The sequence below is a fragment of the Pinus tabuliformis genome, chromosome 4_2 (genome assembly GCF_031772625.1).
Source record: "Pinus tabuliformis cultivar Carrire ecotype Pingquan chromosome 4_2, CPIR1, whole genome shotgun sequence".
In the NCBI taxonomy this organism is placed as follows: Eukaryota; Viridiplantae; Streptophyta; class Pinopsida; order Pinales; family Pinaceae; genus Pinus; species Pinus tabuliformis.
Window position 1 is genome coordinate 685,329,200 of NC_142304.1, and position 26,775 is coordinate 685,355,974.

Sequence of the window (26,775 nt, forward strand, 5' to 3'; positions counted from 1 at the left end):
GTAGCACAGAAGCCAAATGCTAATAACATTTGATTAATACAGGTCCAGCTGAGTTTATCGAAAGCTTTAGAAAGATCTAAGTTGAGAATCATACCTGGATTTCTTAGAATCTTGAGTGAATGGATCACTTCATGTGAGAGAATGATATCGTCCAGAATCTGGTGCCCTTCTACATAGCCTGTCTACTCTGGCGAAATGAGGAGAGGGAGAAGAGGTTTGAGCCTGTTCGCCAGGACTTTAGATATGAGTTTGTATATTACATTGCAAAGTCCGATGGGCTTATATTTATCAGGTGTATTGGATTCTTCTACTTTAGGTACTAGCGCTATGAAGGTCGTGTTAAGGGAAGGAAGGATCCAATGCATCGATCACGATTCTTCCATGAGCTCCCAGACTTCTGTTTTGATATGCTCCCAGAAATCATGAAAGAAATTGGCTGTGAAGCCACCGGGGCTAGGCACTTTGCCATCCTTAGGGTGGGCCATAGCGTCCTCCACTTCCTACATAGAGATAGGCTGGAGAAGCATATTGTTGTGGTCCACCGTAATGATTTTTTGAATATGCTACGTAATAGATCAAATGGCCTGATCTTTGCAGCCCGAAGGCTCCTAAAGAATGTCCTGAAAGTACTCTTTGAATTCCTGTTCCACTTCTTCATGCACCTCTAGTCGCTCCCCTTACTGATTATTAATGAAGGCGATGTTATTGTGCATTCTCCTTTGAATAGTAGACCTGTGAAAAAATTTTGTATTTTTATCCCCATCTTTAAGCCATATAACCTTGGATTTTTGACGCCACAAGGTCTCTTCTTGTTGCCTTCGTGCTTCAATCTTGGTCAAGAGGGCCTTCTCCTATTGCGCATAGTCTTCCGTTCTTCCCTCAAAGATAATACACTGTTGCAATGTATTCATTTGCTGCTCCAGCGCTTTCTGATGGTCAAGAATGTTACCAAATTGAGTGCGATTCCATGATTTGAGAGCTTGTTTGAGGTGTTTTAAGTTTTATTGAAACTAGAACATCTTGGCTCCTTCAGGGGGAGTGAAGGATTTCCAGGAATTGTTAACTACTTATTTGAAGTTAGGATGTGAAAACCAAAATGATCCGAAGCGAGAAGTTCTATTACACCTAGAGCCCAGACGCGACCACTGTAGCATTATGGGCCAGTGATCAGAGCCCACTTGAGGCATGAAAGTCCCCACCTAGGTGAATGACATTATCCGACATAAGGAATTGATCTAGCCTGGAGGCTATATGTTGTGGTCCCCTTCTTTTATTGGTCCATGTATACATATGATTAGAAGTCTGTAGGTCCATTAAATGATTTCTGTGGATGAATTCTGTGAAGTCGATGCTGTCTCCTTCCAACCTCGTTCTTCCTCCTGATTTTTCCTCTAAAGCTGTGATGATATTGAAGTCACCACCACAAATCCAAAGGGGAAAGATCCTGACAGAGTTGAGAGCTGTGAGAGTGTCCAGCAGATCCAACTTCTTTTGTAAATCTTGTGGGAAATATACATTAGAGAGATGACCATGGATATTGGTCCCGATTAGGTGGAAATTTGTCTGAATAAAGTAGTGTGAGGTGTGAAAATCATGAAGGGAGAGAACTTTAGGGTTCCAAATGATTGCTAGCCCTCCTGAAGCCCCTGAAGCATCCGCTGAGACTGAATGGCATCCAGGCCAAGCTTTATTTAGGCTCTTTTCCAGTGCACTGCTATTGCATTTTTTTTTCTTGTAGATAGACTAATGAAGGCTTATCTTGTTGGATCATGTTTTTAACTTCTATGTTTTGTAGGGCTGTTGAGCCCTCTCACGTTCCATGAGATGAGCTTCATGAGGAACAGTGGGGAAGAGATTTGAAAAACTTGGTCAGCTTGGGGAATCTACCAGATTCCACCAACATTTCTCCAATAATAATGGTCCTCTGCAGATCCGTTTTATGCCCTCGTTTCTTCGATTCTTTCAGTATTTTTTTCCATCTCAAGGACTGCCTGCCTGAATACCAAGACATTTGTTATGCTGTGCTCTGGCTAAAACTACTTCAAGACTTTCGATTTGTCGGGTGGGGTATAGCACTGAATTCTTTTTGTCGACACGTTGTTTGTAGGCTGAGAATGTCTAGATCTATACTCTTTGGTTCCTCATCCATGTGTATCAGTATGTTATGTTCTTCCTTGTTTGAATTTTGATGGATACTGAGAGCTAGAGCTGCATCTATCTCCATGTTGCATGTTTGAAGGGCTTTATTTTGATCTTTATTATCAGAGGAGGTAGAGGTAGGGATGATGGTGAGATCGGAGGCTGAGAGCGGAGCTAAAGATTTTGGAAGAGGGGGGGGGAAGAAGTAGGAGGTGGATCTAAAGAAGAAGGGATAGAAAGGTGATCCTCCAAGTTATTTTGAGAGGTTAGGATTTCGAAGCTGTTTCGTATTTCAGGTTTCTTGAGATTATCTGGGGTGACTGGAGATTTCTTGGCATGCTTTCTTTGACTGGTGACTTTTGTGAATCCCTCAGCATCTTTGCTAGTCTCAATGACAGGGGCTTTAGACTGAAGATTCAGTGGGAAATCCCTGAATATGTGGCCATGTTCATGGCATTTCCTGCAATGAAATAGAACATGCTCATAGTCTATTTTTTGAACCCATTCAAAATCGTCATGAAATAGACTTACCGAGTCCATGAGTGCTTTGGCTAGATGCATGTGTACACAGATCCTGGCATAGGAGGTGTATCTTCAGTGTTTAGTTTCCTCAGCGACTCTGATAAAAACCCCCAGACCATTGCCTATGTCCTTTAAGGCCTCCTCGTCCCAGTATTCCAAGGGAATAGAGTACATATGAATCCATACTGGAGTCTAGTTGAAATCCTAGTTGAAATCTTCTTTGTTTGGATTGAATCTCTCTATCCAGTCATAAAGGTACAGGCCTGTAGAGTTGAAGAAGTATGATCCTCCCTCAAAGATACGAGTTCTGTCCTTCAGACAGTTGAAAATAGCAGTGAAGAAGCCTTTGGGACCAAGTTGCAGGGTAACTTATCCTTTAGGCTTCCATTTGGAAGCAATCCATCCTTGCAAGTCCTTTTTAGTAGGCCAGAGTCCTAAGAACTTGCTTATGAGGGCATGATCCCTCATATATTAGATTTGGCCGTTGATTCGGTGACTGGGGAGATCTATTTTGGTTCTTTCTAAAGTCTTGGGGATGCATGTAGCAGAGGACGCCTTTGGCAGTGACGTCGAGGCATTCTGTTCTACGCCTTTGTCTTTAGCGGTTGCAGAGCCTGCAGCAGTGTTGCCAGCATTGTTGATAGAGGGATCGATAACATGGGCAGCCAGTGGGGTGGAGCCGGGACTAGAATTTGTGTCTATGCTTGCAGAGTTGTCAGAAGAGGAACCGTTGGGGGGGGGGCGTGCCCACCCCTCCGAAGGGTAGTTTCATGGAGAAAGAGTCAGCAGAGAAGCCCGAGGCGTCGAGATTTGATACAATGTGCACAGAGGATTAGGGCATCAGAGTTTGCGCAAGAACCCTAGCATGAGCAGCATCACCCATTATCTACCAAATGATTGAATAGCATGATATCAGGGTTACCTGGAAGTTTTGGAGCAATTTGAACGGTTGAATTGGACAGAGGAAAGCTTGAGTTTGTCTCCACAGCTCCTTGCTCAAAATGCAAATGACAAAATTGTGAGTCCAAAAGTCCTTATATAAGTTGAAAAATAAAAATTATTTTTTCAAAATTTTATTTTTATCTTATGGAATTTTTGACCTTTTGGCTTGGAGTGTTGGGAATGGTTTGTCTTTGCAAGAAATTTTGGAGACTTCTTCGAGAAAGCATTTTGGTCCCATGACTACAGACCCATCATGGCAAGTATCATTTTCTTACTGGCATATAGGTTAGGGAATACCACTTTCCGCTTCATTTTGCATACTAGCCTCCATACTGCGATATGTTTGCCATAGGGTTGACCCCATAGTGTCTTGGTTCACAAACCATTTTCACTCGCCAACTTTAAAATCATGACATGATGGTAGAGCCAACCTTTATATGGGCATCTTAGTTAGATCCTTGTTGACATTTGTTGCCCATGATGTTATATTGAGTAGGCTCGGGAGTCCTCTTTAGTCCCACCATTACTTATGCATTGAAGACTCATTTCATTCCTTTGCGCTATTTTCTAGCCCTATACCCTAGAGACTCCTTGGTGTTGAGTTGTACTGCTGCATTGCATATTGAATATTTTCACCTTTTGGCCTTGAGCCAGCTTCACTTAGGCTCGTGTTTAAGCCACTTTTCGACCATGTCTTCTACAAAATCAACCTTGCAATCATTTAGCCTCTGCAACTCGATGCACCCTTTTACCTGTGGAAAAAGCATTCCTTTGAGTGTCCTTGACTAGTTTTGTCACCTTGCATTGAGCATAGGAATGTTCCCCTCCCAGGAAATAGAGCATCTGTTTTTTTATCCTCATTCTTTCCACTGTACTATAGCATTCTTTTATTCTTTTTCAAGCTTCCTATAAAAGAAAAAGACAAAAAAATTATATATTCCAAAAAGAGCGAAAAGAGACATTATTTTCAAATTTGATGGCAGCTAGAGTAAGTTTTGTCGCCCTTAATAAAGCACTCAAAAGTAAGTCTTTCCTCCATCAGGATGGGCTTTAGTTTGACTTAGGAGAGCCTTAACCTTGTTATTGAGTAAGTACTCATCTGATGGGTTACCTCTTCCAATCATATGGAGAGTTTGCTTATGCCTTCTGCATGATGAACTTATACAAAGTTATCATATGCTACCATATAGTCACAATTGAGTCATGATTTTCTTTAAAGGAAGTAAACCTGAGTTGGCCTCTCTGCGGTGTCCCTTGACCTATTTTTCAATCGACCATCCCTAGTTGTCAGCGTCATGTTCGTTATCACATCAGTTTTATTGAGTCCTTTTCTCATGCTAGTTTGAGAAGGTCTTTATTGACTTCTTTCTCACGGGTCTTGCTCTTATCAACTATGACAAATTGCTCTGAGGGAAGATCTAGAGCTGCACCTTGGCCCTATTTTCATTATTGATAGGTCACCTTGTGCTTAACATTGATTAGTATCATGGGTATTTGACTGAGTGGTTTCCCTTGTGTTCGACATCAGCTTTCATTATCACACATTGGGATTTGTGCAATGCCTTGGTTTCCATTTGACCCTATTGGTGGATTCCTCACCTCTATGTTAACTTTCATTATTGGTTGGTTCAGAGGGTTTCTATCGTGTGTTAGCGACATCTTGTGTACACCGGAAATGTGCTTCGGTTGGGTTACTACATCTTTGTTCATCCGATTCCTTCCACATTATTGACCTATGGGTTACACTCACACTAGATTGATGAAGGATGCCTTAATGCCTTCCTTCTAGCGGATCTTTTCCCATCGACTTTGGCTCATTGCTCTGGGAAAGAGATTTAGAGTCAATTTGGCAGTACCTTAGGGTTTGCAGTCATAAGTGGCAAATTCCTTCACTATCGATAGTGGGAAAACATCATTGTCTCTAATTGATAGATTCTTTCAAGTGTTTGACTACAATGCATTTATTCACACTCGTTAGATTATACTAGGTACCTTGACTCTCATCATCATTATCGGGGAGTAGCCTCGCGTTTGTTAACGATATACATAAATGACCGGTAATCAAATGATTTCTCACATGGTCGACTTCAGATCATTCATTCCCATTGTGTAGAAATGTACCATGGTGGTTGGTGAATACCTCGGGTTCGCATCAGCATTTCTTGGTTCACTTGTCAGTTGCTCCTGTTTTTGCTAGTTGACACCATTCACCTTATATGTTGTAGTTCCTTACAATGACATATTATATGTTGGCACCCGAGTTGTAGTGTAGTACCATTTATTCCATCATGTTCACTTGCTACTATTTGGATTAGGTTCTTGACTTCAGTGATCAATTTCATACTTCAACATCATTGATTAGCTCTTTATATGTGATATTCAGACATGTACTTTCTTGATTGTGATCAGATGATCCATTATGTATTTGCAATTCCTTTATACTTGTATGCATATTGGATCTTATTTTTCACTTGACACGTGGACATGCTTTACTATTTCTGAGCATGGGTATGCCTGCGTCAGACAACAATTTCTTTCTGATCTCTTTCGTTGGCTTTGCAAGCTGAATTATGGTGAACTCCTCCTCGGTCTCAGCATGATTCCTTCCACACACTTAATACATTTCAGCCATCATGTACCTCTTCTCACCTCATATATTAGGGGGCATCTTTTATAGCACCATTTACCATTCTTGGTAGATCTGATGCTTTGATTATGGCCTAGGGCAACCCCTCCTTCCAGACTTGGTCCAAAATTTAAAAAATAATGTTTTATTCCCTATACGCTACTTTTCGCTATGATAAAAGTGTCTACACACGGGTCAGTAGATACCCAACCTACGTACATGTGTCAAAACACTTTAAAAAATTAAATTTCCTTACTTTCGGGTGGAGTTCACGGGTTTTACCTATTACTCACCTCCTTTTGCCCGTGGCCCAACTATTTCCCAACTGAAAAAATAATAATTTGGAGAAGTATAAATAAACCTCCATGGGAAGGCCTTAAGGGAGAAGATATGAGATATTGATACTATAGTGAGATTATCCCTGATCAAGTTTGACGAATCCTTGTGCCTCATGCACTCCCCAAATCTTCAGGAAACCCTTGTTTCCTTGTTATAGATATCCTTCATCTAGCTTGAGATATCCATGTATGGTGATGGAGGAAGATTTCTGAAGGCTGGGAAAGGACAGATCCATAGGATAGTTCCACTTGGAGTCGGAGAAGGAATCAGGTTGTATTTCTCCACTTTACTTGTAGCTAACTTCAATAAAAGGAATTTTGCTTTGTTTCTAATATTAAATGTGTTTATGCATCAAGTTATGTTGTATTTCGTTTATGAATTTTATATTGATGTATAATTTGTCATTCATTTATATGACTTAAGGTTAATATCATGAACATGCTTTATGTTTCTACTATTGTATATGTTCCATTTGAATAATTTTTAGGTTTCAAGAACATTAGGAGAAGTTGAGGGTTTGCACCCTGCAGGATCTATCCAAATCTAGGACATCCGGGTAAGGACACTCCTGCACAGTTTAGTAGAATAAGCATTTAGGTTGATTTCCTGAGAATTTATTGTTGTGTTTTGCCCTCCACTCTATTGAGGTTCTCAACCCAAAGCCCCAGGGTGGTCTCATACGCAACAACAAAATAATCGTGGTTAAACATGTTTGAATTTCTGTAAATTAGATTTGAGAATAAAGATTTTCCAAATAGTTTAATCTTTGTAAATTAGTAGTTAGGTATAAAATGACATTGGTTCAATTGTTTAATTTGAATCAATAGGAGAAATAAGTGATAGGATTTAAGTAGTTTTTGATTTTCCATAAAAGAAAGAATTATGGGTTTGCTAGTCTAAATGCACCCCTTTAGAAAAATAAAAAATGTTACTTTAGAAAAGAAATAAAGTTAAAAGGGTAGGCAGAAATAGTTTAGTTTTATAAATGTGCTTATTTACCCTTTATCCTAAGTTTCAAGGGTATTATAAAAAGGTGGATGGAGAAAAAATGTTTTGTCGTATATGGTTTAAAAAGGTCATAATTGAAAATAGTGAGGGTTCTCTAGCTTTTCTAATCAATGGTGCAAATTCATTTTCGGGCCCCCCTATCCATCCTATCTTTACCACTGGGGGGGTCCAAAAAGGTAGTATTCTACATCGGGCCCCATCACCACATGGCCTCCTCTCTGGGTTCGCACCCCCCAGCTTGTACAACCTACTGATCCCTACCCCCTGTGAAAACCACCTCCTCGTCATCCATTTACTGTTGTCTCTACCCAACACCTCTGCCACTCATGTCTCGCCATGTCTCCATAACCATTGCCGAATTAAATTCCTTCCCAACAAAATTACCATTAGTCATTTAATGTTTTCCCTCCCAGATAACCATTTGAATTCAATGGTCCCGCGTCAACCTCCAATGGAACCTTCCAATCCTTCCTTTTAAGAACCCTAAACCGATCATCATTATCCCTTTCACCTGCTTATTCTCTGCAATTCATAGGTTTTTCTGTAAAGAAACCCAACTTCAAAAGATTTGCTGAGCTAGGCCAACTGTCAGCATATTTTTCCTCTCCCCTGATTACCCACAACCTGAAATTTGTTCCCAGTAAGATTTTCCTTCCATCACTATTCATTATTCACTGATCTAACTATGACTCCAAAGAGCAAGTACCAGGAGGAATCTGCCAATCCATTAATCCCTCCATCTATAGACATAGACCATATTACATTAGCTGATAGGGATTAAAAGATCAGTGAGACACAATGCGATTGTGAATTTTTGGAACTTTATTGCTGGCTAGAGGATAAACATGTTGATAAAACAGATGAAATTGGATTGTGGGAGTCGAATCTTCCTCACTATATTTCCCCTCTGACCTTCCATGCCCCTGAATTCACTAGGAAGTGCCAAATTTGCTATGTTCCCAGCCAAAGAGCAATTATAACCCCATCTGGTGAAATCCTTTTTTCAATCACTTCCCAATCTATAAACCAGATGATGCTAGCTCCCCCTATGGTAAAAAATGCACCATTTTCCTTAGAATCCCTCACCGAACTCTATCAAAAGCTTGATTTTGCTAAAAGAGCCAAGATTTTCGATATCTTCTTACCAGAAAATGCCCAATTGCCAAAAAAAAATCCTCCACACCCTTCCTCAATCTTCCCTAATCAAGCTAAACAAATTATAACCATAATTTCATACATTCTAGGTTATTACTCTGATCAGTGGGTAGATGAACCCAATCTACGCTTCCTTTCCATTTTTTCCACATATAGCAAACCATCTAGTTTGTTTAATTTCATCCAATTCCTAGATGATAAGATACATGAACAATTTCTTAATTTTCCAATAGAACACGTGTTTAAGTAGACTTCAATTTTAGTTTATATGTTTTTTTATTATCAAGCAGACAGGTTTAGCTTTGCCATGCGGAAGTTAGATGAAGAAGGAAACCAGTAGTCTGTAATATTTTGGACATCTTTAATGATGAAAGAACAACAAGAATTCTCCTATAAACAATTCATAGAAGAGCTTTTTCATCCAACTACGAGTATCCTAACTAGTTCAACAGAACCCAGAATCAGTGAAGGCATCGAGAGGATTCTACATTTGAGAAATCAGGCCAAGACAGGAGACTGGTATTTATACCAAAATTACATAGAAATCATAGTTTATGGATACGAGTTCACACCATAAAATCTCCCAAAATACCTCCACATGAGGATTTTTTCCCTTGAATATATCAGGCAAATGCTAAATACAGATGATATTCACTTTGTGGTGGCAAAGAAGAAGTCCCAACTTTGGATAAAGACACAGGTGGGCCCTTTCATATGCAACACCACGTCAACGGGGAAGAGACGAATAAAATCCTTAAGGAGATGAAATTCATCCCGAGTTTTACATGGTCTTATGGCCCTTGGGGTATCATTTCTAAGGTGGGAGTAGAAAACAAAACTACTCCATATATCCATACCCCAAGGCCTGAGATAGAGAAATATGTAAACGCGTCATTATGGGCAGAGAATACATTACAGGAAGCTGAAGAGAAATTGTTTTCTACTTCAAGTTTACGGACTCCCACTCCTCAAGAGAAAACAATTAAAAGGTAGAGAGAGGAGGGATCATCATCAACAATAGGTAGTGAGCCCAGGGAGTTTAGAATTAGTTACAGGCAAAGAACTAAGATGACTCCCAGGACAGATGTAGAAAAGGAGGTAGAAGATCAACATGCTATCTTAATTGGAGAAACAACATCTACAAGCAACAATATTGCTACATCTCCTACTAGACCTTCACTATCAAAAGGTCAAAATGATACAAAGCTAGCTTCACAGAATGTCCAAGAAGAAAAGGAAAAAAGTGTTTTTGACAGGTACTGGTAGATCAAACTTAAGAATGAAATTCTCAAGAACAACACCTACACTCAGTTTTGGAAGCATACTTCTAGTTCACAGAGCATATTATTGTCATTTTTTGATATAGAACAAGGAAAGATGCAGATGGATTTCCTTGAGGCCCAAGTTTCACATCCTAAGACATGAGTAGATTACAAGAGCACAACGTTCAAATTCAGCATCAAAGATATCCATCCCATTGATCAATGGAGATGCATAAAAAAATGGTGAAATGATTTCCTCTACCTTAACTAAGACTGCTATGTCATTATCAAAGCTACAGGTTTCATATGAAAACATTCAGTCCCAGTTAAAAATGGAAAATATATCTTCTTAAGCAAAGGAAAATAGCATCAAATCTTTGGAAGATTTTGTAGTCAAAATAGGATATGATCCTAAAGATATAAATGTTGTAGAGGAGATCATCAAGAAGAAAAACCTTGACATTGCAGCATTGCGAAAGAAGCTGAAACTTCCAGCCATAGAGGATCCCTTGACTAAATATATTGAAGAAAATGAGACATAAAAGAGTGACATGATGAGGTTAATCATGGAGCAGAATGTTCATATCAGACAGATGGAGGTAGAAATGGAGAAAATGATCAAAGAGAAAGAACAGAGTCAAAGGGTAGCCATAGTCCCCCTAGATTCTATACCCATCACTCAAATCCCAGCTGCAACAACTGCAACAACCTCTTGAACTCAAGCTACAAGTGCTAGGTAGGTGACAAAGACACTAGAAAATATGTCAATCCAGTTAGACTAAATTAAGAACTTGCATGGGTAGCTCAAAGCTCTGCAAGAATAGAAAGCTAGAACTGAAGCTTCTCATTTGGCTGAAGTACAGAAGTCACAAAGGCTACTAGAGAGGTTACAAAATATGGAGAAGGATACAACAATTTGTCAAACCTTGGCCCAAGCCAAGGAAACCATTTAGATGGATATTTTGGACTCCATGAATGATATTTTTTGATGCATCCAAATCATTTTTGCACAGAAGGAACTGATACAAAAGGCCGTTGAAACCATTATTGAAGTAAGGGAGAAGCTGGGAGACATGCCTACAGAAGATTCCAACATCATCAAATTCTTGAATTCAAAGAATAAGTATGAACTTGGAGAGTTAGGAGTTGATGACAAGACTGCCACCATCTTGGAAGTCAAGAAGGTTTTAACTAAAATAAATCTCAGTACTCAACTGGAGGAGAAATGTGAAAGGCTAGATTTGGGAGTGAAAAGATTCTTCAACAAGATTGAATCATTAATTCAGAAAGGATTTCCCAGCATATATGTGATTAATAACAAACTAATTACTCAAGAAGATTATGTTATGAAGATGAAGGAAGTGGCCAGAAGCAGTATTAACTTTAGTGGTATAAAAGGCAACATGATAGCTAGAACATTCTTAGAGATAATGGGAAATTACTTCTTTATCCAGCATAAGGTAAAACATATCTTCATAGTAAAGCCAACATTTTCAAAGTATACTGAGGTTAATGAGATTTACCGAAGGGTAATCAAGTTAACCATTATAGATGAAAAAGGTAGGAGAAACTATGTGATATATTGGATTAAAAGGAAACTGGAATGCACAAAGAACATCAGCCAACACATCAACAAGAACATCAGCCAACACATAAGCCAATGTAACATAGCTATAGTTTGATTCAGCAACTGAATCATTCAAAACAGAGCCACCTCTTCATGCATCTATCTGTAGGTTTTAACCCCGTACAGAAATCACTTGCTTACGAGTTCTAAAACACAAAAAATAAACAATGCGAGAGCATAACTCATAAAACACAAATACATAGAGATTTTCCCCTGGATCCCAAAATCGGGACTACCAGATTGATTTTTCATTATGTTCCTTTCAATGTTGCAATACATATTTATACATGTCGAAGCATCCAATACCATGGACCAAAAACCATCGTGTCCAAAACCATCGACAGAAAACTATTGCGTCCAAAACCATGTGCGAAAACCATGCACAAAACCATAGGTAGGTCTGCCCAACCTAATATAGGGTCCAAAAAAATATAGGCTAGTCGTGGAAAGAATATAACACAACCCAACATTCTCCCACTTTTTGTTTTCTTTCCACAGGGGGCCACAAGAGAGATTAGTCATTTATCCATCCTTGCAATGACCATTATTACTCTACACCAAGAGAACTTATCAGAGCTCATAGATTTTGTCAATGCATCTGCAGTATTATTCAAAGTGTCCACCTTTACCAAAAACACCTTTTTGTCTTCTATAATATCCCTCACAAAGTGATATTGAACATCAATGTTCTTTTTCTTTGAATGATAAGCAGGGTTCTTTGCCAAGAAAATTGCACTTTCATTGTCTCAGTCTATCCTTATAACTCCCTATACTAACCCCATACTTGAACACAATCTATGCAACCAAACTGATTCCTTGCTTGGATGAGTGGCTGCCATGTATTCTGCCTCTGTAGTTGATAGTGCCACTACAGATTATTTCTTACTCATCCAACTAACTGCACCTCCAAATAGGTTAAACACATACCCACTTATTGATCTTCTTTGATACATATCTTTTGCCCAGTCTGCATCCACAAAGACACGAATATCCAACACTCTGTCCAATCCTAGTCTTCCTTGGTAGCACAAGCCATAATCACTAGTGCCACGCAAATACCTGAAAACCTGCTTCACTGTTTTCCAGTGCTCGTTTCCTAGTTTTAACATAAACCTTCTCAATACTCCCACTGCATGTGCAATGTCTGGTCTAGTATAGACCATTGCATACATCAGGCTATCGACTGCACTTGCATATGGAACATGGGACATGTCCTGTTCCTCCTCTTGTGTCTTGGGACATTGTTTAGAAGATAACTTTACACCTACAGGAATAGGAACCTTCACCGGTTTACTATCCTGCATATTAAACCTTTGCAATATTGTCTCGACATACTTCCTCTGGTTTAACCAGAGATTCCTCTTTGCCCAATCTCTTTTAATTTCCATGCCCAAAATATAGTTTGCATCACCAAGATATTTCATGTCGAATTTGGAGGACAATTGGGTCTTCAAATCTTAGATAATTTCTTTGTCATTTCCAACTAGCAACATATCATCCACATACAAGACTAGATACATAACACGGTCACCAATTAATTTAAAATACAAACAGTGATCTGCTTTGCTTATAGTTAAGCCAAGTCCCGTATAAATGTATCAAATTTCTGATACCACATCCTTGGTGACTGCTTTAACCCATACAGAGACTTCTTTAACTTGCATACTAGTTCTTTCTTACCCTTTGCTGCAAAACCTTCAGGTTGCTTCATGTAGATCTCTTGTTCTAGATCCACGTGAAGAAATGTTATCTTCACATCCATCTGTTCTACCTCATAATCAAAAGTAGCAACAATAGATCAAAGTAATCTAATAGAAGCTACTTTGGCAACAGGAGAAAAAAATATCACCAAAATCAATTCTCGGCACCTGGGATTAACCTTTTGCTACCAACTGAGCTTTGTATTTCTCCACCTTTACTTCTGTAATTGTCTTCTTCTTGAACACCCATTTGCTACGAATGGGTTTCCTTCCAGCTGACAACTCCACCAGATCCCAAGCCTCATTTTTGTGCAAAGATGCCATTTCATCAACCATGGCCTCTTTCCAGAGTTTTACATCCTCTGAATTTATTGCTTCCTTCATAGTTCTGGGATCATCATTAGTAATAGATAAAACAAAATTTGAACAAAAAGTAGATAGACTATACCTTTCTGGTTGCCTTCTTTCTCGAACTAATCTTCTCACACTCGAAGTTTGTGGCTCTTCATCTTTTGATTTATCCTCTGCTGTAGAGTCTAATTCTTCCTCCTTTAGCTCAAACTCTATCTTCTCAAGTTCCTTTGATGGGACTTCATGTTTAATAACATATTTCACCTCCTTGATGTCTTTGTGGAGAATGGATATAGTAGACGCCTAGGTCAGAAGGCTTTCCTTAAAGCATCTAGGAATGCAGCTATTAAAAAAGAACCTAAGGAACGCCAAATAGGGGTCCACCTTCCCTATGTCCAAGGAACCACGGACAAGATTGCTCGAATCCTTAAGAGGTATGATATTCCCTCTTCTTTTAGACCCCTCAACACGATTCGTAATTCCCTCCGTTCTGTGAAAGATTCCGTTAACCGCAAGGACATGAAGGGTGTCTACTTGATCCCTTGCTCTTGTGGGACCCCCTACATCGGGGAAACGGGGCGCTCCATCCATCAGAGGATCAGTGAACATGCAGCTGACCTAAGAAATGGGAAAACCAAGTCTTCAGCGTTAGCAGAGCATATGGTGAAGACCAAGCATCATGTTTGTATTGAGGAGGCTAAGGTGGTTGCCAAGGTTGCCCAGTTCCATCATCGTAAACTCAGGAATCTATTGAGATTGAAAGAAGACCTAACAATATCAATAGAGATGACGGCTGGAAGATCAGTAGGTGTTGGTTCCCTGCCCTTTCATCTTAGTTCCCCCCCCCCCTTTCATCTTTTTCGCTTTCGTCGTTCCCCTGAAGCCCTCCTGTCTCCTTTCGTTTATCCTTCTTGCTCTGGACTCTTTCCGGTCCTTCTCCTTCTAAGTTGTATCATTCCTTTCCCGCCTTTGCCGAGTTGATATTGGTTTTCATATTCTTAATAGTTTTTTATTTACTCATTATTATTTTTATTTTTTATCTATTTTATATGATCTTTATGTATATTTTTATGTATTTATCTATTAACGAAAATATATTAATAATATCAGTATTATTTATTCGTCCCCCCTTTTTTTATGTTTGATATTGGTACTTATATTATTAACAAATATATATTTACTTAGTTTTATTATATATATATATATATATCTATATATATATATATATATATATATATATATATATATATATATATATATATATATATATATATATAATTTATTTATTTTATTTATCCATTAACGTATACATAATATTATTATTATTATTTTTATTTATTTATTTATTTATTTTATTTATTTATTTATTTTATTTATTTTTAATTTATTTTTAAATTTTTTTTTCCGTAACTAGTCTTTATATATTGTTATTATTTTATATAGTTATTAACGAATATATATTTTACTATTTCTTTCATAACTAATTTATATTATTTTATATCTTAATTATATTATAATTGTTATTTCTATCTAATTTTTCGTAACTAACTTTTATATAGTGTTATTTTACAATTTATATTTTAGCGAATATATACTATTTTCATTTTTATTTATGTTTTTTTTTATTATTCCTTTAATCTATTTATTTATCTACTAATGAATATTTATTATTATTATTTATTTAATTGCTTATTTTTATTTTTATTTATTTAACTATCAACTTACATTTACCTTAGGTATAAAATGTTAGGTCTCCATCATAACTATTTCCCTTTAATATTAATTTTTAATTATTAAAATAATAATGTAACCCCCTCTAAATAATCCATTTGACTTTTTGACTGTCCCTTGGTCAAATCTAGCCGTTGATCTAGATCGCTGTTGGAGGCCCTGCTCAGACTATTTAACTTGCAAAGCTGGATCTATTTCTTCAACTTGTCCTGACGATGAGCCACACTTGCTGGCTCGAAACGCGTCGAGAAAGATCTCTTTCTATATGTGATTTACGCCAAAGCCCTTCTTACAACTATTATGGATCACAGAAGTCTCAATTTAACATATTTCACCTCTCTGAACACCACATCTCGATTGTACACAACCTTCCTTGTTACTGGGTTCCAAAGCTTATAACCCTTTAAACCATCCTTATACCCAATAAAGATGAACTTTTTAGATTTACTATCCAACTTGGTTCTTTTCTCCTTTGGAACATGTACATATGCATCACACCCAAATACCCTCAGTTGTGAAAGAGAGGGTTCTTACCAGTCCATACCTCATGTGGAGTCTTATCCTCCAACGTTGATGAAGGTGATCTATTGACCAGGTAACATGCTGTCTCCACAGCCTTTGCCCAAAATTCCTATCCTAACCTGGCACCATTGAGCATGCTTCTTTCCCTTTCCATCAATGTCTTGTTCATTCTTTCTGCAACTCCATTTTTCTCAGGTATGTATGGAGTAGTCTTCTACCATGCTATACCATAGAATTATTCAAATTCCTTGCTGCAAAAGTCTCCATTGTTATCTAACCTCAACACCTTTATCTTCTTCTCTGTCTCGTTTTCCACCAGAGCCTTAAATTCTTTAAACCTTTCAAAGACTTCAGATTTCTTCTTAAGGAAATATATGCATGTATTCCTTGAGAATTCATCTATAAATGAGACATAGTACACACACTTACCCAGTGACGGAACCTTCACAGGTCCAAACATGTCACTGTGCTCAAGCTCTAATATATGTTTCTCCCTCTTACCACCTGAGGGGAAACTCACCCGTTTCTGCTTCCCATATACACAATTTTCATAGAAATCAAAATCCAGAGAGCCATTACTCATACCTTATACCATACATTTACAATAAAGTATTCGAAGGTCCTTCTCTCCAATATGTCCAAGCCTTTGATGCCACAACATGGTCTTCTCTTGAGAGACCACTAGATTTTCTACTCCGCTTTCAGGAACCATTGAATTGTTGCACCCATCAACAACAGTGCTACCTTGTAGCTTGTACAGAGTTCCAATCCGAATTCTCTGCATCAATACCAGTGCTCCCTGAACCATCTTACAGGTATCCTTCTCGAACATTGTTTTTACACCTGCATCATCCAGCTTGCTTACAGAAATTAGATTTCTGGCCAATGTAGGAATATGTAGAACAACCGAAAGTGTTCTAACCCTTCCACCTTGCAACTTCAACTTTACTTTTCCACAACCAACAATTCTAGCGTTCTTATCATCCCCTAAGAAGACATCACCACCATCGTATTTCTCATACTCGCAGAACCACTCTCTATGGGGAGTGAAGTGAAATGATGCACCTGAGTCAATCAACCATGCCTCATGATCTACATGTGTACTTGAAGAATCTAAGTACACATCCACACCTTCATCTGAGGTGGTTTTTGCCTTTACAGAAGGAGCATCATCAGATCCCTTTCCCTTGTCAGGAGCTTTAGATTTACAGTCCCTTTTGTAGTGCCCTTCCTTTTCACATTTCCAACAAACCACCTTTACAGGTTTTCTTGGAGATTTAGGTCTCCCACTCAATGACTTATTTTTGTTTCTTTTCTGGGAGTATCCTTGTACAGACAAGGCATCATCATTCTGGCTCTCCATATTTTTCCGTCTCATCTCCTTCATCAGCAAGGATGAGACTATTTCATAAAACTGCAAGGCAGTTGCATTGCTACCTATTGCAATAACTAGACTATCCCATGAATCTGGTAGAGAACACAACAAACTGATGCACTTATCTTCATCTGAAATTTTAATATCAACAGATAATAATTGACTTACCACAATATTGAATGTGTTCAGATGATCTGTCATCAAGTCTCCATCTTTCATTCTTAGGTTATACAACTTTTTTCATAGGAACAGTTTATTCACCAAAGACTTAGATTGGTACAAAGTCCCTAACTTGTCCCACAAAGCCTTAGCCGTAGCTTCCCCTGATACATTCAACAATACTAAATCTAAGATAGACAATCATATTGTGCTCTTTGCCTTCCAATCCAACTTCTTCCATTCTTCATTAGACACTCCCATTGGTTTAGTATCTGTATCTACCGTGATCCACTTATCTTTATCCACCAATAGATCCTCCATCTTGATTTTCCAGAACTCAAAACTCTGACCATTGAATTTATCGATCTCTATCTTTCCACTGCTCGCCATCTTCTTTCACCACCAGAATCGATCCCGCAGATCTCCCACTAAAAACGGTCTACCATAGGCTCGAGCAAAACCCCTCAGTAACAAAGGTGTCCCCTTGAAGCCAAAACAGCTCTGATACCAAATGTAGGTTTTAACCCCATATAGAAATTACTTGCATATGAATTCTAAAACACAGAAAATAAACAATGTGAGAGCATAACACATAAAACACATATACATAGAGATTTTCCCCTGGATCCCAAAACCGAGACTACCAGATTTATTTCTCATTATGTTCCTTTCAATGTTACAATACATATTTATACATGTCAAAGCATCTAATACCATGGACCGAAAACCATCACATTCAAAACCATGTGTGAAAACCATGCACAAAACCATAGGTACGTCTGCCCAACCTAATATAGGGTCCAAAAGAATTTTCCCCAGGTGGCTACCCACACCTCTCAAACTCCATGCGACCCCCCCACTGCGCAATCAGTGCAACGAAGGGGGGGCTCTGATCCCCCTCTAAACCCCCGGTTAACTACGTAGGATAGTTGTGGAAAGAATATAACACAACCCAATGCTGTCCACATTGCCTATGATTCTGTAGAAGGTCGATTTTATGGTTTAGATAATGCTAATAATACACTATTAGCTGAGACAAAAATTTTGTAATCATTTTGTAATTATTTTATAAATACTTCATTGTTTGAAGTATTATGTGTTGAATGTTGAATATAATTTCCTCTGCGAATTGTATTTTTTCTAAGTTGCTGGAAGAATCAATAATACAAGCACATTCTTCACAAGATTCATGTGGTGTATGAATTGGTGATGTTTTTCTTCTGTTCATGTGTTTAATCATTGTCTCCTTTCTCTGTCATTTCTGAAAAGCTTAATTACATAACAGAAATTGTGATGAATAGGATATGTTATACAAAGCACCCTATTCTGGCTGTTAGTAATTTATATGTTTTCTGCTGAAGTCAAATTAAGGAATCCTTCATTGCTCCTTAGTTTCTACTAAATCTTACATTTCTTCTGTTTCATAATCCATTTAAAATTTTGAAAGATCCAACTAGTGCAACCTAACTTGCCCTATGAAACTCCTTTAAAATTTGATGCAGATCCAGTTAATCTTTAGACTCCATAGCCCAATGGAATTATAACAATTTAATCAACCAAGCAATCCAATAAAAAACAATCAGTACAATAATAACTAGCCTAAAATTTACATCAAACATAGCTAAATTTTATAGAGAGATCCCTCTCTGAAGCTGGCAGGGCTAGATCCCAGCTTCCAAAGTGGTTTTGATGTTGTCCTATGTGTTTACTCCCTCAACCTCAAAATTATAGAATGACAACAGGCCACAGCAAGGCGAATTTCGCAACCTCGCACAAGTCTAGATCATATGTTGGGAATTGGCTCTCCTAAGGAATCCTCCATGTGACCGATGCGATCAACAATAACAATTATGCGTAGTGAAATTCCTTGCCATCCTCTTGGGCTTCACAACAATCCTCCATGAACTCATGACAGAGATACTTGGCCCAATTATATTGGACTCCTTTTCTGCACTGTGTAGTCAAAAATATTACTGGTGATGACACTTCATTAGCATGACACTTCCTCGTTATCTTTCTGGCCAATATTTGTTCAACAAATTACACAGTGCCATCTGATATGGAGCTAATTGCATTGCCACACGACTTCTTCACCAACCCAAAGTCTCTCTTCATATGGTATGCTAGCGTTTTCTCCTGTGATTTCCCCATAAAATCATCTGTGGGGTTCACGCCCTGATAAGGCAGCATGGTTATTCAGTGGACCAACATGTCGGTAATTAGAATGGGTTCTCCCATCAAGAGGCAGGCATCGTAAACCAGCATCAATATTTGATGCACACAGACAATATTAATGATACTATAGCTAAAATGTGTTACCCACAGTATGTTGAGAAATCTCGCGCATTCAGTTCCAGCTGCCCACTTCATTGGCTCAAGCCGTGTCACACCCGACTCCTCCTAGTAGAATGACTTCAAGTATTTTCTAGGTTCCAACTATGGGATCTTCACGTGATCACCCAGGTCCCAATCCTCTATCTTCAAAACTGGAATTCGAGACAACAAATTTCCCTCAAAAGGTATGTCCTCCGACAATGATGGTGTACATACCTGGAATTTCCCCGAGTCTGGTTCCTTAGTCACTTTGGTAGTGGGTTTTCTAGGGGTTACATAAAGTGGTAGCCGAGTGATCGAAATTGCTTCCTCTACATCAATATCTTCAGCCCCAAATTCAACTCTTCCTCATCCAAGTCCAAGGGTTTCGTTGGTTGATTGATTTTATCCATCTGACCCTGCTTTCTAACCTCCATTTGATTTTTGTGTGGCGATTGCTGCACCGATGTTTTTTGTGGCTTCTTTTCCTTCTTCTCTCCTACCGTGAAGGCAATGGGTTTAGCCCTCACTAACCTAGGCATTGTGGTAGGTATGGGTTGTGTTTCAGTCATTATCTCCCAAAATATTTCCTTCTACCACTCACGTAAATATGCCTCCTACCCAAATCCTTGCTGCAAAAACTTTTCTCGAATCTCTTTCCAATCCCCTCCAGATATGCAATAATCATCTTGGCACAAGCTAAAAATCTCAAGGAAAATTATCTAGAAGAAAAGTGTTCGAATGTGTATTGGGATGCTATATATAACCCATTTTGAATTCACATTCATTCGTTCCCTCTAGATCCCCATCATTAATGTGCTTTTAGTGGTAGATTTCCAAAGATATGCTCCTTCAATTCTCTCCCCCCACTCCCTTTAACGGAAAAATAGCCATCCAATCATCTACAGTTCTTCTAATGGTCACCTTTTGGCCATACTGCGTGGGACCCACAATGCTAGCATAACTCCTTCGTTGTAACTCCCCTTTGCACCTTTCCTCTATTCGTCACATAGCCCATTCATTTCGCCAAACTATCCTTTGACAACATAGTTTATAGTCCCTCACTTCCTTGCAACTACCTAAAGTACTAAGACTGTCCTACATCCATATAGTCATTGCACAAGGGTGGGATTGCCCCTGTACAACTTTAATTGTCTCCCATTGACTTTTCCTGGAAACAACTCCCCGTTCAGCTTCGCGAGCTAAACTGTACCTCCATCCATAATTTCCTTGATGATGTATGGCCTCCAATGCATCTGAAATTTTCTTGGGAACTTCATAAACTTTCTCTCATACAATAGCACTAAATCTCCAATTTTAAAGGTGCATTGCTTAATGTGGCAATCACGCCATGATTTTTCATGAGCCTTCTACACCTGCTGATGAAAACTTGCCAAGAAGTGATCTTCTTCCAACTCAAATATCTACGTGAGGCGTTCCTCCATGATACCCCAATTGGCAGTCTCTATGATTGTAAAAATTCACAAACTAGGAATGATGTACTCCACTGGCATCATAGCCTCTTGTCCATAAACTAGTTTGAACGGTGTCTATCCAGTCAACTTCTTAGAGGTAGTTATATACACCCAAAGAACGATTGGTATGTGCACATACCAATCATTCCTATTTGCATTACAAATATTCATCAAAGCAGTCTCTAGGATCTTATTAAAGGCTTCAACAATGCCATTTTCTTGAGGATGATACAACATGCTTTTATAATGATACATTTGGAATTCTTCAAGAAATGCAGCAATTATTTCGTTTAGGAAATGCAAACCCCTATCACTCATGAAAATCTTAAGATAGCCAAACCTAAATAAAATGTATTCAAGTTTGAACTTTGCAGCTGTAGCCATGCTGAAATCCTTCACAGGTTGCATCTCAGCCCACCTGGCCAAGTATTTTGTCGCCATGATGATGTATCAGGTTGTTGTCTTTCTTCCTGGTCATTGAATAGGCCCTACAAAATCTATCGCCCATTTATTGAATTATGTAATGAAACTTGTGGGTTCATAGGAAATTCATCCCTTAGCGATGGCTTCCTAGTCCTCTGAAAGACATCGTATGCTCTACAATATTCCTTAGAATCCTTGTGCATAGTTGGCCACCATAACCTAGCTTGTAGGATCTTCTATGCAGTCGCTTTTCCCACATAATCTCCTCCAGCAACTCCTCCATGTGCTTCAGCGAGGATACTTTGTCATTCATAATCTAGTACATATATGCGTAGAACTTCATTTGATCCCATTTTATACAAGTTCCTTGCAATGATGGAAAAATCCACAGCCCTGACCACCAATTATTTCTTTTGATGTGTCGTATACCCTTTAGGAGTTGAGACCGTAGACACAAATTGGATTATGCCTGTAAAATGTTCATTTAAGACATGGACAACATGGAGCTATGCATGAGGAAATCCTTCATCAATACTTGTAGGCTTGTCTCCATTCTCAATTTGCAAAAGGTGATCTGGTTCAACATTTAATCTTCCTAGCTTCACAACTACCTCAAAGTCATACTCTGGAAATAACAGTAACCACCTTCAAACCCCCTCCCCCTACACAGGGTTGTTGACTAGGTACTTCAAAGAGGAATGGTCTGTGTACATTTTGAAGTGTGCACCCAACAAATAATGCCTGAAATTCTAGAGCGCATATACCATCGCCAATCCTTCACACTCCATAGTCAAATAATTCTTCTCTACCTTAGACAACTTACTACTCACAAATGCAATCGGATGGTCAATATCACCTATGCCTGGTTGGGTTAACACTGCTCCTAACGCTATAAAGGATGCATATACATGTATGTGGAATTATTTCTTCCAATTAGGGAACACCAAAATAGGTTTTGTAAACATCTTTTCCTTCATCACATCTAATATTTTCTAGCAATCATCATCCCAACAAAATGTCGCATCCTTCTTCAATAATTTTTTCATGGGCGCAGTGATCTGTGCATATGCCTTGATGAAATTCCTATAATATCTTGTATGGCCTAATGTAGTGTGCAACTGCTTTACATTCCTCTGGGGGCTCTAGATTGATAATTATTGCAATTTATGTAGGGTCAACCATCAACCCCTTCTTACAAATAACGTGGTCCAAAATTATCCCATAGGGTATGCAAAACATGCACTTCTTCAGATTAAGGGATATCTGATATTTTCGACAAGTATCCAACATTAGGTGAAGACTTGCAACATTATTTTTTTACTAACCCAAACACTGTCCAATCATCAAAGTAAACCTCCAAAAGCTTATGAATAAATTCTTTAAAATCTGCGACTACCACCTTAGAAAAGATCACAGGGGCATTCTTAAGTACAAAGGGAATAACAGTATACTGAAAAGAGCCCCATTTATAGTGAAGGTAGTCTTACTTCAATCTTCTAGTGTGATGAAGATCCGGTGATACCCTGAGAACCCATCTATAAATGTGTAGGATTCTTGACCTCCAAAGTTTTCCAAGACTTCATATGTGAACGACGTAGGGAATGGATCACATACACAAGCATCGTTGAAATTCCTTAAATCTACGCAGATCCAGATTTCTCCCTTCATCTTCTTCTCTTGAACCACCATAGGACAAACCCAATTTGATTCCTCCACAAGTTCAATAATCCCTGCTACAAGCATGCTATCCAGTTCTTCAGGCACATTTTCTTTGTATTTAGGATTCAACTGGTATGGGCGCTACTTCACCATCTTCGCATCTAGCTTCAGATTGTTCTTCATAACACCTAGATCACCTACTATCCCCTTTAGATCAGAGAAATTTGTTAGGAACAAGTCCTGATAGGCCCATAGTAACTCCACGATTTTTTCAACTCTGTCCTTATCTCAGTAATCACCTATATTTGCGAACTTTGGTTGTGCGTCTGACCCAATTTTCACTTGATTAGTTTTCAATGGATGTGAGATGTTAGTGTTGGCTGGATAAATCGATCTTGCGGACAAGACTGATCTCCCTAGTATCAGATGATAGTCTAGCAACAAACAGACAAACAAACCTATCTTTCTCTAGACATATGTGATTTATAAGTAAATACTACCAAGGTGTCAAGATCCTACCATAGATCCAATGCTTGTTCGTAGTAGTCATCCTCCAATTGTTCGAAAGAGTTACCTTTGAAGACCTGCAATCACAAACAATCAAACATTAAATAACACCTGTATAGAAAATATTATAAATCATGTCTATTATGGTGATCAAGGAATCCATAAAATAAACCATGAATTAACAGCTTATTGAGAAAAACAAATATATTTGTATTAACTTTGAATAGTAGAAGAACCTTACAACCTTTTCAGCCTTGATGTTGAACAAGCTCTTCCTGGGGTCCGAAACAGGAATTTCCTTTACTTTGACAAGTCTTGCACTCTTCCAAATGAGATACATAGAGGCATGTAATCTCTCCTCATAAAAACTCAACTAAAGAAGACTAAGTTCCAGAAGCATCTTACCTCAAAAAATACTAAGCTTCTAACTCCCAGGTAACTAGCTCAATGCTTTTTTTTATAGTGCAGAGGAGGAGGTTAATGGTCCACCTATAAAGGGATAGAATCCTCCTTCAAATGAATAAGCTCCTCACATCAAGGGATTAGATCCTTAAGGTATGGTTTAGATGAAAAAAGAGTGAACTTGCCACCTCAAGATTACTTCCAGAAGCCTCTCGAAATAACTAAAAGTGAGTTTTTCAAAGTATACTCGCACCTTTTTAACTTTTATAGGGGTCCGCACCTTTCACACAGAAATAGCGTGGTCAAGTGCGCAGGAGATATGACCATTAGGTGCGGGACCATAGGTAAGACAAAGAGAAAGTGCAAAAATATAGTTTTAAAGACTTTTGAGAGCTTTTCTCTTATTTTCCGGACTTGATATGAGGAACTAATGTTTTAGACTTGCAGAGGAGGAAAGTATGAGTGGTAATGAACTCACACAGATAGCATAACGTCAAGGTGACAATTTTTAGTGCAACAGATTGCCCCCTAAAGTGCGAAGTCTGTAATAGATGAAGATAGAGTCTGTCATTTATGAAGAGTGAAGTACTTTATCATTTCAAGGATCATCTTGTGGACACCCTAGTCGGCACTTGTAAAAACATTCAATGAAATATCTATATATATATATATATATATATATATATATATATATATATATATATATATATATATATATATATCTATATGTAGACATATCATTGCTGAGGTAGGCATTCCCATACTCAGATCAAAACTGACTAGAAAACTGACTAAATTGTTCTGATACAGGAATGATTTTGTAATACATCAAGAGTATAGACATGTGTAGACACAGTATGGATGCAGCCATCTATTTATGAATAGTCCACTGTATAATGGATAACAAAATTCCTCGCAGCCTGGATGGTAGAAACTAGATCCAGGGTCTTGATTTCTGCTTCCCGAACTAGTACAATTCTATCCATGTGATTGAATGTGTCGAAGTTGAACATGGTAGAAACCACTTGATTACCAGTCAATGATGTGGACTGTTAACAAGTGTGAGAGAAACCACCAGTAATGTCAATGGCTCTTAAAGTACCCAATACAATCCATGAAATGTGAATAAATGAGCTGAAGTCGAACATGTCATAGAATCATTTGATCGAAGGTAAATGATGCAACCTATCGTCGAAAGCGAGAAAGCTGCCATTAGGGCATGCGGTTTTCAAGGTACTGACGATTTCTAGATCAATTTCCTAGATAATGAGCTGAAGTCGATAAAAAATGATCTGTCGTAGGCAAGCCCACAACACGAAATCATAGATCAAGTTTTGAAGAAATATATTGGCAAGGACTGACTCAGGGATGGTCAAAATGGATGAAAAATATCTCGCAGATGAATGGTTTGTTTGAACTGTTCTCTTGAACACAATGACACTGCAGATGGCTTGGTGACAATTGACCCAAAGCTAATACCTAGAAACTGACTGAAGACTTTCAATGTGGTTTGATTAACTATTAGGCAAAGGATTTTCCCAACCCAGGTGAACAAAAATATCATGTTCAAGAGTGGTTGATGACTTCTTTTTTTAAACAAAGTGTAACAAACAGGTTTGTTTTTCTCTCTTTCCCCCACCATTTCTGGCAAGTACCTCTTTGTTTTTGACAAGCTTGATGAGGATAACATCTGCTTTTTTATAAGCTCATCCTTCGGATGAGTCCAACTTAGTTTAAAATTCTAACCCTAAGAAGGAGTGGTTCATTCCTGTTTAAAATTGAACAAGTCCTTCACTGTTAAATTTTAACGAGTCCAGTATAGGAAAAATTTAGTGTTTTTCAATTTTAGGGAGTCAGAAGAAAAACTTAAGAAAACTCCATGGGGGTACTTTTTCATAAAATAATCCCTCAGGTCTGAAAAATGATAAAATATTACAGGAGGGATGACATTTCCAATACTTTAACGAGTTGTAAAAGATAAGCGCTCGATAATCTTTTCATGTTTAGTGAGTCTGAAAAGGGTTTAAAGAGGACTCTATTGACCATAATTAGTCAACGTATACATTTTTCATAAATAGTCCATTTCAGTCTCTAAAAGGGGTAATATTATACTGAAGGGACGATTATTCATTTATTTTAATGAGTTCAAACAATCAAGTGCTCAACAATCTTTTCAATTTTCGAGAATCTGAAAAGAGCTTAAAGAGGACTCCAATGTTTTGCTTTTTCATAAATTTTTGAAAGAGTCTGAAAAAGTGATAAAAGTATGCTCTTTGTTGAAAAATGATCAATTTTCCCAATAAATCCAATATTCTGCACAAAAAATCAAAACCTTACACATACCTGTTTAAGATAAATAAAAATGTTTTAAAAAATTACCTTTTTAAAGTGAAAAATAAATAAATTTAAAATTCATTTATTCAAAAAAACTTATAAAAAGGGATTTTCTAACTTCTTTTTTACCATTTGAGTTAAGAGTGAGAAGTGAGAGCTTTTGGGTAAAAAAGTTCCTGTGAAGATTCTGGAAAATCCGTCCGT

At 38.1% G+C, this 26,775-nt stretch overlaps 1 pseudogene; it reads left to right on the forward strand.

The window, feature by feature from the left end:
• Window positions 1–3,196: 3,196 nt before the first annotated feature.
• LOC149171304 (SEC12-like protein 1 pseudogene) overlaps window positions 3,197–26,775 on the forward strand; it is a 56,600-nt pseudogene continuing 33,021 nt past the window's right edge.